The sequence below is a fragment of the Pieris napi genome, chromosome 15, assembly GCF_905475465.1.
Source record: "Pieris napi chromosome 15, ilPieNapi1.2, whole genome shotgun sequence".
In the NCBI taxonomy this organism is placed as follows: domain Eukaryota; kingdom Metazoa; phylum Arthropoda; class Insecta; order Lepidoptera; family Pieridae; genus Pieris; species Pieris napi.
Genome location: NC_062248.1, coordinates 11,997,499 through 12,010,356, shown reverse-complemented (window position 1 = coordinate 12,010,356; position 12,858 = coordinate 11,997,499). Strand labels below are relative to the sequence as shown.

General features: G+C 31.7%; 1 protein-coding gene across 1 annotated transcript in view; it reads left to right on the top strand.

Moving 5' to 3' along the window:
* The first annotated feature begins 747 nt into the window (after window positions 1–747).
* The window catches only part of LOC125056880, a 61,653-nt gene continuing 49,542 nt past the window's right edge, over window positions 748–12,858 (top strand). The window contains exon 1 of the mRNA XM_047660199.1: window positions 748–863. The gene's annotated coding sequence lies outside the window, so the exon portion shown is untranslated. The remainder of the gene's footprint in view (window positions 864–12,858) is intronic.

Genomic DNA, 12,858 nt, shown 5'->3' with positions numbered 1-12,858 from the left:
ATGAGCAGCTGGTTCCACATAGTGATGGTACGCTTAATTTTAAATAGTTTGATTTTGATAAGTTTATCGAGTTGGGTTTTCAGTTCAAATATGAAAAATAATATTTCGTATAGTAGTCAAAACGTATAGATAGATAGAGAAATAAACTGTGATATGCCTGCCCAAGGCATCAAAACTGAATGTCGTACAAATCAAAATCTCATTTTATATCAAAAAATATGTTTAAAACATATTATGCTATTTATGACAATTTTTGAAGTCATACTTCTTTAGGCGCGTTATGAAAAATTGATGAGAGTGAAATTTTACGAGGCGCGCGCACTGTGACACAAAATTAACAGAATGAAGTTGCCCACGGAAGATGCTACAATATGAATAATAATAAATATTTATTTATTTAATTTTTCAAATGTAAACTTAACTTTATTGACTATAATGACTCCTTTTCCAGTCTTTGATTATTTAATTGTAATTATTTATTTGCATGCAATCAAAAACTATTTTTAATAATGCCAAAGAGGTATAACTTCTTACGCGCGTACATAAGTACACGCACCCTTTTTTTTATTATTAAAGTATATATTAATACAAATTGACCTGATTCCGGAAATTCATATCGTTCTTTCTTAATATTAAGTCCTATCTCAACAACGTGTGTGTAGTCCACCCAAAGTAAAGGTCGTCAACTTATTTCATTATGCAAATGTACGGAATAGCGCTCGCGCAAGATGTTTGCTTAATTTGAAACTTCTGCAGTCATTAATGTCATTCGATAGTGAATGGACGGCGTCACAGCAATCGCTATAAGTTACTATTTCGTGTTAAGTGTTATATGTGCAGTGAAATACAATAAGGATTTTTGTGTAAGTTCTTTGAAGTATTATGTCCTAAAGGGATTTTTGTTGACAGAAATTTAATTTACCTTCGGTTAATTGGGAAATTTTACAAGATAATTGGCTTTATTAAAAAAAAAAATATTTCGAGTAGCTGTGAAGGTGAAGGAAACTCTTCTTGGTCGTAATGTTAGTTGAAAATAATTTATTAAATCAAATAGGAGGAAAATTTTAATTATTCTTTCGAGAATTAGATGTTATTATTCTTGGAACTCGTACATTATAATATAACATTGTTGTATTTTAATTAGAACGGGTTTATAAATATGATCAGAAAAAATTAAATCGAATTTGTTTATTATGTTTTCTTTATGTAAAAGGCAAACGGGCAGAAGAAGAATAGCTAGGAAGCAATTACTTTGATTTTGATAATTTTAATGAATAATAAATAATTATTACATAGATAATATAAAATACTGTATATAATTTAATTATTATGTATTGTAATAATAAAACACTATCTATCTAAACAATAATTAAACAAATTTTCAGAAGGCCTCCAGTAGACTGAATTATACGTTTTTATAATTAGTAAAATAATATTTATTTACACAAAGGAAATGTTATTCAAATCCTACTAGATTTTAATGCATTAAAAATTAAATTTAATTCATAATGATGATAACGTGACGCAAGTAGACAATAAGATGACTTATCTTTGTAAAAACTTGTTTACTTTGAAGGGTATGGTTTGTACATTTTGTTTATCGAATTGACGGAAGGCTTTATGCGATTTTAGTCATTTGATTCTTATTAATTCAACGTAAGTTAGAAGTAAGTAATAATTTTACAAGGTAAACATTAATTTATACATCTATCACATTATTTACACAAAATGTTTTTATCCGATGTTGAAATCATTCAAGAATGAGAACTAAACCTTTTGAGTAAATAAACCTAGCGCACTTAGTGTATAGAAGTGTAAGTGCGGTATCTCGGACACACGAACATAGTGTCCAAACATAATAGAACACCAAGACTGTTAATGAACATTACCTTAGATTAAGCTATTCACTCACTCTTACAAACGTTGTGTAAAAAAAAAACATGGCGATTAAAAAGAGTGGCGGAGAGTTTATTGCCAGTTCTTCTCTTCCGTTCTACGCCCTTGATTTGAGAACTGGCAGTAAATGTAAAATTTGAAGCATTTAATGAATATTTCTTTTTTGATGTTCATAAGTGTACATTGTGTTACCTACATTCAGAATAAATGATTTTGACTTTTGACACTCATCATAATATTTCTTATTAGTCATAATTATTGTATAGGCTAGATTTTAATTCATAATAAAGTCGCACTCTTTTTTGTGAACTTTATTGTAGGAAAATCAAAAATAGTTCAAAGGTTGACTACGAAGGATACACTACGACGAAGACAATTATTGTCCAAATAATTTTTAATAAAACAATAAATTCTCACTGTTTACATAAACTTAAATCCATATTTAAGGTCATATGATGAAGGTTACATTAAATGTAGAAATTTCGGAAACTTGTTCAACGAGACATTTATCTGTATACGGGTTCTGCTAGAGATTTTTACTAATTATTTGCAAGTGCCATCTTATTGTACGTATACTATACAGGTCATTCAATAGAAGAATTAAGAAAATATATGTTTATATTAAATTATTTATTGAATGTCGAGGCTATCAAGTTCTTGACACCACGGGCCTGTGGTACGGAGGTATGGTCCTTTCCAAGGACAAAACCATTCGAATTACTGTGAATACACGTTAGTCCTTCCGTCGTTCAAGTCAGGGTTTCCCAACCATTTTTGTGCCAACCTTATGCCCAATATGTAACATACATACACAGACTCACACCCACACACATACACATAATTTACACCTACACACATACCCTATGTGGTTTCCTCTATATATTGTAATGTATTGTATTGTATTGTATTGTATTGTATCTTCTGTCGATCCGAAGTGGTGGAGGCCTGATGACCTGTAACACAGGTACTATTACCTTTAGCAGGCATCAGTCTCACACAGACTTGCTTTTTTCATAAACAGAAGTATAATATAACTGTCACTTCCTTATGTCCTAAGTTTAAGTTTTTGTGAGAAAATAAATAAATAAATAAATAAAAAAAATAAATACATAATTGATATGTTAAAAAAATTAATTGTTCATTTAAGAAATTTAAAGGTTTTTGGAAGTAATCACTAGGGAAATTGTTAACGAAACAATAAGTAAATTTTCAAAACATAAAGGAAATTCAAATTCCAAATTGAATAAAGATTTTTCTATATTAATTTAGTGAGATCCTTGCGCTTGCTGAAGCTTGAGAATTTATATTAGACTCCAATTTAGTTAGCTTGAATCTCAAGTCTCCAATTTGTCTTATTGCCCCCCTGTAGGGCGTAGGGAAACACCGTCTTTGGCCTCACGTTGGGAAGTGCCTAAACATGGGTAAGTTGAAAAAAATTGTACACAAGAACAGAGTGTCTTTCTGTTAATAGAGATTGTAAGTAGTGTTATCCTTTTTAGTCTTCAGTTAAGCTAGATCGTAATGTTAAATGAAGTTTTTTTTTAAATTGCTGACAATTAAAAAAAAAAATCAATCAAAAGCGATTTTCAATATCTCTCGATATCCTAACTTAGAACTTTCTTGGGCTTCGGATATGAATGTATTTAAGTATAGGAAATCAAAATGCTTTCAAAACATTAGAGAGACTAAAAGTAGTAAGTGATTGTCAACCAGGGTAGGTATTGCGTTAAAAACTCGCATTTAATATATCAGTTCAATGTTTAATTTATGTGCGTATTGTGTTGATTGATACACCGTTCCTTCGAAATATTTTTTGCATTCTCGTTCTTAAAATAATTTTGAGAATTGGTTAAAACAAAAAAAAACAAAGTCCAGAGTTCAGCGTATTCTAAAAGAATTTGGTGACCTTGAACGGACTTCGGTGCGGTGAGCGGTCAAAGTAAAAATTGCAAAAACAAAACATAACGCACCAAGCAACAATAAATTACATCCTCAATATGACCTTAAGATTCTTTCTGCAAAGATACTAAGGAACTAAGGAAGCAGTTGTTTACATTATTCTCTGACTAGAATATGCCCTCACACACCCACACATACACGCACACATTCACAGAAATCCAAAAAAATATTAATAGTAACTTTACTTACTTGCTTTTGATATCCAAATACTTTTTTTAAAACTTGTTTGCCTACTCATGTATGTACTTTTTTGTTATAACTCAGAATGATTTTGCTGTGGAATGAAAGCCTGGTTATCCACATCACAGTTTCTTACCTAGCTTGGAAACCAGTTTCCCAATACCTTCTCAACTGTAATCGTATTGTTTGTTTCAAAGGAGAGATTTTTTTTTTATTACTATTACTTAAAAAACACTGGCGCTTGTACTCTGTAACATCCAAAAGCCTGAGCGAATCTGATATAGTTGTCGATACCCAATTACGATATTTAAGCCCTATATCCCCCAAATAGGTACGCATCAAGCGTAGAAAACTAGCCTGTTCGGTTCTGGGCTTAATTTTACACCACGTCATTCCAGTTTCCTCTGCAATGATGCTTCGTTGCCAGGTCTGTTTTGGGCGGCCACATTTCCTTTTACCTTGAGTATTCCAGTCGATGGCTTGCTTGGCATCTTGGATCTATCCGGAATGTATGGCCCACCCATGTCCATATCGGCGTTTTATCGACCTGTCAATTGGCACCTCATTGCACAGCTCCCATAGATGATTAGAGATTCTCTCGGGACAGAGTATTCCAAGGATTTGAAGAAGACCTGCAGAGAACTAGAGTTGTTGTGTGATGCTCTTGAAAACCTCAAGTGCTGAACCTTCGGATCGCGTCGTTATTAAGAGAGCCGCGCTTTTAAACCATCCACTGTAGAAAAATAACTTTCATGCATTTATGGTATTTATGTTGAACTAGTAGACTCGGCCAAGCGTTGCTGTGGCTAAGATTTTTGTTATATTACATAGTCGTAAACTATTCAAGAGAAACGGCAGGAGAACACCAATCGACCTTGCTTTTTTTGTGGTTATGCCATTAAATTGTAGCTTATGTGAAACGTTGGTATTTATTTTGATAAGGATCAATACCTAGGTACGAATAAAGAGCCTTTTCTAGCGGTGGTATTTTAATAAAAAAATAATAATAAAAGGACGCTTATTGTGACGTAACTATAAAAGATAGAGACATGCTGTTGCGACATTTTTTATAATAGTGATGTGTCCTGAAAAATTGTAATACATCATTTTGTTCTATCATTAATAGTTTTCGCAGCGCACGCGATTGAAGGAAGTTTTTTGTTTATTTTTTTACACCTTGGGTTAGATTATTCAAGTTTTAGTAAGCATCCCAATTTTTATTTTAAAAATTTTAAAACATAGCCTATGTCACTCGGGAGTAGTGTAGCTTGACAACGGTGAAAGAATTTTTTAAATCGGTCCAGTAGTTTCGGAGCCTATTCATTTCAAACAAACAAAAAATCAAATCTTTCCTCTTTATAATATTAGTATAGATAGAAATTCAGCGTTAGTAATTTATTCTTCTTTACTTATTGTTTATGTGGTTAAAGTAAACATTGATAGACATCTAAACAAACAAAGGATTCATACAATGACTACCACGATTCGGATTGCAGGTGAATGTTTTCACTTAACAAAAGTGTTTTGTGGTTTGTAACCACAATATTCGTAAACGACTATTGAGTTTATAATGTGAATTTCGATAAATATCAAGTTCAAACATGTTTTTCGTATAATTATTTCTCTCCAATTTAAGTTACAATCAAACCACCAAACTTCATATGGTGATGCCTTATGAACGTAATCAAAGTTTTAGACCACTTCAACGTTCCCACATCGTTCATCAAAACTGCTTTTAACTTACACATTGATAATGAAATTGTAACGAAAGCTCTCATATTTAATGAAAAATCTAATCATTAAATATAAGTATCGCAATACAGCGAGAAAATGCTGCCAGCGTTGAAGGTACAATACCACAGGAACCGAACTTTTTAAATTTTTTTAAATTTTCTATTTATTATTTCCATATACCATATTAAGTCTTAAGTGCTAACCAGTGGTAAGTGAAAGAAAAGAACACAAGAACAGAGTGTTATTGGACACTTTCTTATGTAAAAATCCTCATTAGTAAACTAGGTTAGACTTAAATTACTCTTAGTCTTAAGTTAGGCTAGATCGTAATTTTCCATGATGCCTTAATAAAGACACATGTACGTATACAATAAAAAAATTAAGTTAACGGACTTTTAGACACTTTTATTACCTCCTGATTTTATTAGGCAAATATTTAGTGAACATCATTTTTCTAACTAAGCCAGTTTATGTTATCTTAATTAAATGTATTTGAAAGCCTGTTCAAACGTGTTCATAAAACATCTTACTTTTTCTATAACAGCTGAATACCAACATTTTGTCAAATTAATATAAAGTAGCTTTTTACACTATCAATGTTATTTTCTCTACATATAAATGTTAGAAGAATAAGAGATAAGTCCATTAGATGACCTCCTTATTTAACTTTACATTATTGCATTATTATGCAAGTGTGAAAGGGAAACGATGCGGGCACAATCAGACACTGGATAGGCAATATGAACGTAAAGAAATACTTTAATAATAATAAGAACAGACCTCTGTATTGTATGAACAGTTAAAACAAACAATCGAATTTCGTTCACAGCGGTTGTTATTTATTTACATATGGAACTAGCAATATTTAAAGTTATTTTAAACAATTCAAAAGAAATCTCATATTTTCAACGTGATGCAATTATTCTTAACTCTAAGTGTAGTGTTAGTTTTATTTAATTAAATTTGAGATTATGAGATGTATGTAGCGGCGTAACAATATCTATTATATTATTACTTGCTGACCCGGAAAACGTTCGTTTTGCCATGTCTATTATTTATAGGAATAATTTTTTTTATTCAATAAAAATAACTATTTACAATTATAATAAAAAATAGGGGTTGATCATAGAGGGTTGAAAATTAGGGGTTGTATGTATTTTTGTACGCTGTATCATCAAAAACAAAAAAATCAAAAATTAAAAAATTAAAATTGGGGGTGGACACTCCTTATCATTTAGGGGTTTGAAAGATAGATAGTAGCCGATTCTCAGAATTACTGAATATGCATAAAAAAATTCATAAGAATGAGTCGCGCCGTGTCGGAGGAGTATGGGAACGAACATTGTGACACGAGAATTTTATACATTAGATTACAAAACGTACCGTACGTATTTAAAGATGTTAATGTGACAGAAAACAGGGTAACCATGGCAACGAACACGGTATTATGTTTACTCCATGTTTTAAATCACATCAAAAGACTTTTACTTGATAGCAAAGACCAAGAACTTAAATTTGTTTTTGCAATTTATATTTATCTTAAAACCTTCATTATATACATCCTAAGTATGTTTTTAGTAATTTATTCCACAAAATTTGAACACTGCCAACCGCGAAGGTTAGTCAGTTTTTTCTAACAATTGTTTTTATAGCGTTTCATAATATATCATCTTCTGCAAATCTTTTGCATATAAATAGTGTATAATGTGAAACATTACCGCGTTTAAATTAAATGTAGACGTAACATATCGAACTTCCTACCATAATAAATGTGTCTTTACCGACTTCAAGGCCACACCTTGGTTGTTAGGAATATTTTATTACGCACATCGATTTTTGTATGAAAATCCCAAAGTTCACGTGTACGTGTACAGAATGCACCAAATTAAACGTAATCTAACTATTTCTTTACTAGCTACTTCAAACTTTCTTTCACTTAGCCTTTTTACAAATCTCTCTGAGGAAGGCTTTTATAGAGAGAAACCTTCCACAGAGTTAGTCAGAATAAATAAAAATTACTCGAATTGGTTCAGCCGTTTTCAAGTTTTGTGCAAAACATATTTTTATTTTTATAGATAGTTAAATGGCCCACTTTTTATCTTACTTTTAAGTATCTTAATATAAAATCTGTCAGAACGAGGAACAATTACAAAATGCTTTGCATTAAGAACAAGGATGTTATAATAGATATTTTTGAGGACAAAACCGATGCCTTCAATGAGAAATCTTATTAATCCATAAATATCATGAGGTTCCAGAGAGGTTGTCGCCCGGGCTCTGCGGGAAACAATTGCGGGAGACACCTTTTAAGTAAATAAAGTCCCTTTTTAGGAAAGAGGAGGTTTTGACACTCCCCTGCTGCCTAGCTTCTCTGCCACGGATCTACTTGATCGCGAACCTGTTAGGAGTCCAATAAATAATAATAAAAATAAAAAATTATATTCTTATCTGCTTTGAAATAATAATATTGTATGGCAAAGTAATTAATAGAACACAGTCAATATCTCATAAAGAGATCAATGTATCCGTTCTCAGGACGTCGATAGGTGTCGCAACTAACTGCAACGTGTTGCATTACTACGTTACTTTGATTACTTACGTCGAAATTATTCTCAATTATTTCAGATGCATACCTAGAACTATTTAAACATAATACCAAAATAAATATGCACTGGAAACCTACACGACCTACGTTAAGATTCGGTGTTCTTCAGATGAAGCTGTAAATGTACATGGATTAATAGCGCAAGATATTATTTGAACGTCTTAGGTTAGGTTAGGTTATTAAAAAGTCTTAGGTTTATGCGAGTGGGTAGTAGGGATGCTCGATAATCAAAGATGTTGCTATACCAAAAATATCGTAACATCGATGTTAACTGAATCGAACATCGATGTTAACTCAAGGCCTCCCGCACGACCATTGCAACTTACGAAACAAATTATGTCTTCTATGTACGCATCCACAAATCAGGTTTATTTAAATTTTGAAGGCGTATTCATTCTTCTTCAAGGCATAGTCTCGCTCTTTCTCTGTCACACTGCCTCACTACTCTTTATCAACAAAGAAATAGATTAAAAGGTTTTTCGTTATCAAAATTACTTTTCATACAGTCATGTAATAATTTTTTCTGCTTCTTAATAAGTTTCGAACCATTTCACTGTATTTTATTTCTTTGTCAATTATTAATGCAAAAATCATCGATGTTATCCAACATCGATATTCGGTTTTTGATAAATATCGAACATCGATGTTGGGCTTTCGATTATGAAATCGATGTCAATATCGATGTTTTTCTAACATCGGGCTTCCCTAGTGGACAGCTACTATATTTTCATGTTAAATTTCTTTAACGGGTATTAACGCGAATTTATTAATATACACCTTCCAACATGTCATAACGTTTGGAATACATAACCGCAGTTGTGGTCAGCGAGAAGTTTTTGAAGTGAAACTTCTTTAAGCGCATGAGGGTAAAATGTTTATGATGAAATGTAGATGATGAAAAGCAATAATAATAATATTAGTGTCACGAAGATTGAGACCGATTGAGAGAGAGAGTGAGAAGGGCGAATTACCTTATAGAAATTATATTTAAAATTTCGTAAACAGAATTTATGAAATATTAGTATGTATAAATTTTATGCAAAATAAGTTATTGAAATTTCAAATGACGAATTGTAAATTAAAACGCCACGTGTTTTAAAATAAGTTTCACTTCTGACATGTGTACTTTGTACGCACGCACTTTTTTTAAATAGCACATCCTTAGAAACATAAGTACATTTTACATAATTCGATGAAATCGCATACCAAGAAACATCTAACATTCTAGTTTGTGGCGTGATGGATTTATAAAATTAATGGTAATTATTGAAGGTTGTGTAATATTGGTCAAGGCCTTAACCTGTGCCATTTGCACACAATTTTTCCTCTATTTATATTCTTTCGTTATTCAGAGACAGTGCAGTGTTGGCCTAAAGTCTTCAGCATGCGATTCTCACCCCTGAGGTCGTACGTTCGATCGCTCGAACGGTGAAGGAAAACATCGTGAGGAGACCCAAAAATTCGACGGCACTTGTCAGGCGCAGAAGGCTGATCACCTACTTGCCTATTACATTGCTATTGGTTGTAGCGCCATTGTTGTTGTTGCATTCAGAAACAAACGTTTGCGAAAAATTTCTGTTTTGTAATATGTGAATTGAATATGAAAATAATTGTTTATTAATTCACAAAACATACCTACATCCTTACAGCACTAAACAATACGACAATATCGAAAACAAAACAATTAAATATAATAAAATATATTATATATATAAGATACACGATATCGCTACTCGGCAAACAAATAAAGATGTCGATAGTGACCAGACTGCATTCACTAGCAACGTCTTTGTTAACGGAAGTCTGTGTAGATTCTGGCACTTGGTATCTCAAACAACCTTGGACTTCGCCGTCGCACATATACCTACCCCAGGTACAAAGACGCCGAGTTCTTGGAGAACACTTGGATTCATTACCACCCCCGCAAGCCTTTAAATAGATAGTAGACCAACTGTAAGAAGTATAATTTGTAAAGACTACGTGTTAAAAGGAAAATTTTATATCGTTGGGAAAACCCAGAAAACGTTAATAATAATCTAGTGATACTGCATTATCATGACTAGATAATAGGTTCAACTTATATCCCAATTATGTATGCTTATGATGCCGTGACGTGGTTACGTTTGCCTAATTTAATACGACCGAACTTAGTCATTTCGATATGTTAATATGTTGTAAACGGAATATGAATTAGTTCAATTTGCAAGCAGATATTATAAAAAAAAACTTTGTCTAAAAAATAAACCCAATCATTTATAAATTATTTGATTTATTCCCTTTGGAGTCGACTCTTGGGCCGTGGGTTTCAAGTGCACAGGTGACTAACTAACTAATTCAAGATTTAAGTATTCATGTAACTAAACATAACAAACTAATACATATTCAGTATTTACAATTTCTTAACCTACATAGTATAGTAATAATAATTAATAAAAATAAAATTAAAAAAAAAAGTTATTAATACAGTAAAAGTATTGTTAATACAGTATATTTCTGTATTGGACATAAATCTCTTTTATAATATTATAGTTCCTGAATATCTGAATACAAATTAAAGCTGTTTTGATGAATTCGCAGCACTTCCAAAAAGCTACTGTCATTGTTCGGCAATGGTATAACAATAAACTTCTGTGAGTGATGCGGGAATGTTTTGTTAAATAATTTGTTTCTATCTATGTTAACAGGTAGCTACTATGTGTTCTATAATGTCTTCTAATATTATTTACTTCTAATTATATTATATCAGCTACTATTGAATCAAAGAGAATTACCACCATTACGTAACCTTGTGTTTATTACACACTTTGAAAGTATTCAGGTCATCCAGAGTTGATTAATAAGACTTAAAGGTAAAAACCATAATTAACACCTGGCTAGAGCATTACTGCACTCGGTTTTATGTATCTCGGATTTACTTACGAACCTCACATAAAATCTAAGTGTCCGGCCCATCTCAAAGCAAGGTACAGTGATTTTATTATAACTTTGTTGTGTTAACCAAATGTACGTAAAAATGTACGCGTAAAACGTAAGATTACAGATATCGGTTATAATTTAATAAATAGTCTTAGTACTTATCCGGAGCTGAATATATTTGGTAGGGGGCTAATAAATTTAAAGAAAGCATTGTAAGTTCCTATCTCATACATTATGCGCTGTTTTGCTAGTATTTTTTTTGTTTGCTTAACAATAAGCAAAAATTACTAGTATTTTTATTTTATTTCATGTGTTTTTAATTTTTTGTGTAAAATTTATGTGTACCAAAATTGTCATATATTTTAGAAAAGATAGCTTGTGACATATACTGTAGATTATTATGTATGTAACTTTAATAAATTAGTAAATAGTCAAATTTATAGTGAAGCTGCAGAATCTTCTATCCTGCCACAATCGCGATTTACTTGAAGTAAAGATTTCCTCAGTAATTTTCATTGAAACAGCTAAACAGATTTCACAAGCGATAAGTAAACAATACTTGGCTTTTGCAATTTAAGTTCCTACTGCTTAATTTTTTTACCGAGTTTGTCTTTAAACAAAGAATATTATGTAATCCTTGTATACGGAAATGTGTATAAAGTTTGATTATTTTTACACATTATTTGTGTCGTTAACAATTGTTTTTTCTAATTCAAAATTGAACTCATTCAAATGAAAAGCTGTTCCAGCAGTCTATTTGATTAGGTGCAAAGACGGCAGGTCACGCAGACTAAGCATTATACCTATTGTATTAATTTGTATAAATTGAAATGCTTTTTAATTTCTGATTAATTATATATTAATTTATTAAATTACTTTTTAATTAAAGGTATTTTTACGCATATATGAATGCTTACGTAACTTTGATAACTTACGTATACATCCATCCACATTCAAAAGGCCCATGTAAAGGAAAATTTTAATCAATTATTGAGATGATTTAATAGATAACTCGTTAGCTAACTCGCATCTTCGTCTCGAATATTCTATTATAATATTATATATAATTAACAGCTGAACATGATAATTGCCTGTTGTGATTCTCGGTACAACTTAATTGAACAAGCGTAACGCACCTGCCACTAGGTTATTCTGTACTTAGAGTGAGTTGAAAAGTTATTACTACAAACACACACACAGAAACACACAAAAATAATCGAAAAAGAAAAATAATAAAAATTATGGAAAGAAAAAAAGGTATAAGTTACACTTTGAGTGTGTAATGTGTGTTGCGGTTGTAACTGGCCCTGGCTCAGCATTATGCTGTGGAGCAGACGTGTTCCACAGCACTGGTCATTCTGCCAGAGACCACAACAGTCAGTCACTTATTTATTAATTTCGTTTAAATGTAGGCGATCTATCCAAATTGTAATTGTATTGTAGCTAAAATAAAATAATAAATTAGTGGCGCTAAAACCTCTTTAGGTCCGTGCCTCTGAATCTAATCTGATCATGATCATTTTTAAATCTAATAAGCAAGTAGGTGATCAGCCTCCAGTGTCTAACAC